This window comes from Rhagoletis zephyria, unplaced genomic scaffold, assembly GCF_001687245.7.
Source record: "Rhagoletis zephyria isolate East Lansing unplaced genomic scaffold, Rhagoletis_zephyria_1.1 Rzeph_scaffold_03323, whole genome shotgun sequence".
Classification (NCBI taxonomy): Eukaryota; Metazoa; Arthropoda; class Insecta; order Diptera; family Tephritidae; genus Rhagoletis; species Rhagoletis zephyria.
Genome location: NW_016160406.1, coordinates 56,514 through 60,909, shown reverse-complemented (window position 1 = coordinate 60,909; position 4,396 = coordinate 56,514).

Below are 4,396 nucleotides of genomic sequence, written 5' to 3'. Positions count from 1 at the left end.
TTGAGGCAGAACGCAGCTCTTAAGAGATTAGCTACGTTTTCTACTACGGTTTTCTAAAGTTTTTTTTTTTGATTGATTTTGATTTCCATTATTTCTTGAGGAAAGAGCGAGGCAACAGGCTGGTGCAGTATCAATTGGGTAGGTTCAGAAGGCGCAGCAGTTGAGCGCAACCGGCTAAGACATTTTTCTTTGCAAAATTTTCTTGAGGCAGTACGCAGCTCTTAAGAAATTTGCTACGCTTTCTACTACGGTTTTCTAAAGTTTTTTTTTTGATTGATTTTGATTTCCATTATTTCTTGAGGAAAGAGCGAGGCAACAGGCTGGTGCAGTATCAATTGGGTAGGTTCAGAAGGCGCAGCAGTTGAGCGCAACCGGCTAAGACATTTTTCTTTGCAAAATTTTCTTGAGGCAGTACGCAGCTCTTAAGAAATTTGCTACGCTTTCTACTACGGTTTTCTAAAGTTTTTTTTTTGATTGATTTTGATTTCCATTATTTCTTGAGGAAAGAGCGAGGCAACAGGCTGGTGCAGTATCAATTGGGTAGGTTCAGAAGGCGCAGCAGTTGAGCGCAACCGGCTAAGACATTTTTCTTTGCAAAATTTTCTTGAGGCAGTACGCAGCTCTTAAGAAATTTGCTACGCTTTCTACTACGGTTTTCTAAAGTTTTTTTTTTGATTGATTTTGATTTCCATTATTTCTTGAGGAAAGAGCGAGGCAACAGGCTGGTGCAGTATCAATTGGGTAGGTTCAGAAGGCGCAGCAGTTGAGCGCAACCGTTGCTAAAAAAATCAGTGATCGTTATGTCTTCTGAACGGCTTGATACATTAGCTGTCAAATTCAACTCCCAGAGGTACACACCAACATGTTGTCTCAAATGATCAGAAAAATATTACGATCATCTAACACGCAACTGTTCTGTTGATCAGAAGTACACCACATCGCGTTCAGAAGGTGCAATCGCAACAGTTACTGAGCTGTTGTGCCTTCTGAACGTGCCCATTGTCACAATTCCTTGGACACAACACACGAAATAAAGGCAATTTTTTCTTGACCGTTTCCTTGAGAGCTGCATACCAGCTTTTACTGTCTTCAAAATAATCAAGATCAGTGTTGCCGCGAATCTTTTTATGGGTAGCCAAATTCCTTTAAAAAAAGGGCTTTAAAGAGCTAAAAAAGTCGTTGTGGCTAAACATGGTATTTTACCTACATATACATATGTATATGAGTATACACGTAAACATTTTCAATAAGAAATGGTATAGAAAAACCATGAACTCTGGAAAAAGCTAATATTTTATCCAACCAAAAACGTTTTTGCATAAAGGCCTGTATGCAGCTCTCAAGAAAAGCTAAAACTTCATATAAAATGACGTACAAGAAATGGCTAAGAAATTTTTTTGAGTCAAATTTCCTTAAGGCAGTACGCGTTCTTAAAAAATTTAGTACGCTTTCTCTACGGTTTTCTAGAATTTTTTGTGAAAAAAGAGCACTAGGCAACCCAGGTTTGCAACAGAAATATATGCCCCTTCCATTATTTCTTGAGGAAAAAGTGAGGCAACAGGCTGTGAAGAATCAAAAATGTTAAAATTCTTGGACACACACGCAATTGGCAATTTTTTCATGACCGTTTTCTTGAGAGCTGCATACAGGGCTTAAAAGGGGAAATATACGTCACCAGCTTGCTGACTCCATCAAGTGATTGTACCACCAGGCTCCAAGCATATAACCAGCATGTACCAGCATACTGGTGCAATATTCATTTTTTTTTACAAATGAGGTGCAGGAAAGATCGAAATGATTAGAGTCGAAATGGCATAATTTTTCTACCATTTTGTTAGATATTGTTTTTTTTTTTTAATTCACAGCTGCAATATCGTGAACTTTATCTTCCACAAACACGGCTTTGACTCATATAGTGAAGAAATTTCCGTCAAAATACTTTTTACTTAGAAAATTTAGCTAATTTCACTACTCACTACACCAGCATGCTGGTACAATCATAAAATTTTCAAATAGTTTTTGAAGTCGCACCAGCAGCTGGTACAATCACACAATAAGAACATACAATGTCAATCGACTTGATGGACCATTTAACAAATTAAGCACATTAATACCATGTTCTGACCGACAACGAAAACACCTTGAAAACGAGTTTTGGGATTGTGGGCTGAAGGCTGTTCACACCGACTGTTGGTGTTTTCGTTGACATTTCTTTCATCCTTTGTTACAGTTTTGCTACACAAAAACAAAACCAAAATACTTTTCCTTCAATTTCTTTTCATTCACAACCTTTTCTTCCATGCTTACTTTATTTTGGCCAGCCAATTAACAATAAATCCGAAATGACGTATTAAAGATGATAAAATATGGCTTATACTTCGATAAATAATCGAAAAAAACTAGTGCAGGCACCGATTGGAATGAGTGGAGCGTGAGTTTTCAAGTGGTTTTCAGCGAAAACTAGTTTTCGTTTGACAGATTTTACATGGACGAAAACCCAAGTTTTAGGTCGAAAACTAGTTTTAGCAACGAAAACATGCTTTCGATGTCGGTCAGAACATGGTATTAGGGCCGTAAACTTTTTTATTTTAAACTATAGTTATACCTAAGCCGGGTAAACCTCTGGATGATCCCTCAAGTTTTCGGCCTATTTGTCTGCTAGACACAGCAGGTAAAATCTTGGAGCATATTATAGCTAAACGTCTCGACAGGGAAGTCCAAGAGAAAGGCGGTATATCGGCAAACCAATTCGGGTTTAGAAAAGGGAAATCCACTGTGAATGCGGTATCAGAAGTCATTAAGTTAGCACGGGATGCAACAAGCGGTACACGGTGGCTGGGAGGAGCAAAAGAATACTGCGTTATTGTTACCTTAGACGTAAAGAACGCGTTCAACTCTGCCAACTGGGCTAAAATACTCGATAGACTGGAGAGCATTGGCATTTCTTATTATCTTCGGAGACTAATACGAAGTTATTTCCATTCGCGAGTGTTGTGGTACGAAACGGAGGAGGGCCTGCAACGGGCTGAGATAACAGGTGGCGTTCCACAATGATCCGTACTAGGCCCCTTGCTATGGAACATTATGTATGATGGAGTTCTCCGTACCGAATTGCCTGAGGGATCATCCATAGTGGGTTTTGCAGACGACATTGCGGTAGTAGTGTCTGCGAAACTGCTTGATGTCATATGCGAAAAGGTAGCATCATCAGTCGGTGTGATTAATAGCTGGTTAAATAGCTTCGGCCTGAAGCTAGCCGAGCAAAAAACAGAAGCAATACTTATCTCGAGTCGTAAGAAACTAGAGGAGGTAGCGCTAAAAATTGGCGACCACACCATCACGACGAAACCCACAATTAAATACCTGGGAGTGGTGCTAGACAAGCGTCTTACTTTCAGCGCCCACCTGAGCTATGTGAGAGAGAAAGCAGCTTCAACGATCACGGGACTATCGCGAATAATGCTTAATACGCGAGGACCGAAACAGCGCAGGCGTTTACTCTTAGCGAGCGTGGTTAAAAGCCAAATACTGTATGCGGCCCCAATTTGGTCAAACGCCGCACAGTGTCCATCATACTTCCGCGGAGTCAACTCAACATACCGTTTATGCGCGCTCCGAGTTTGCAGCGCCTTCAGAACAGTGTCGGACGAAGCAGCTTTCGTAATCGGCAGTATGATACCCGTAGATATACTAGCAAGAGAATCGACGGTCCTTGCATCCACGCGGCGTACTCTAACTCAATTAGACCGACATCAAGCCCGGCAAAGCAGCGTTACGGAGTGGCAAAACAGGTGGAATAGTACGACTAAAGGTCGTTGGACCTATCGCTGCATACCAAACCTGGTATCCTGGCTTAATAGAACGCATGGCGAAGTAGATTTTTATCTGAGCCAGTTCTTGAGTGGTCATGGCTGTTTTAAGGCATACCTGTTTAAATTCAAACATGAGCACGACCCCTACTGCGACTTCTGTCTAAGTGGCGTGGAAGAAGATGTCCACCACGTATTCTTTGAGTGCCCTCGTTTCCATCGGCAGATGAACCAACTTAAACTTGCCGTTGGAGGGGTGTTTACGCCACAGTCAGTAGTCGACTATATGGTGAAAGGAACCAGCGAATGGGCATCAACCAGCGATACACTAACTTCGATTTTGAAGGAACTGAGGGACCTAGAGAGACAGCGGCGTATCAGCCGTGCTTAAGCCAACTCTTAGCATAGCCGCGGACTGGAACTAAACTATGATGTTCACCAACCAAAGCGTAGGCGCGGACTGGAACCTAGGCCGTTCCAGCCGCTCGAGCAGTGCGGCTTAGAAAGTTGTGCTTTCAGACCGCACCTTGAACATGAAATCTAACAATTAAAGCGCATGCGCGGACTGGAACCTAGGGCGTTCCAGC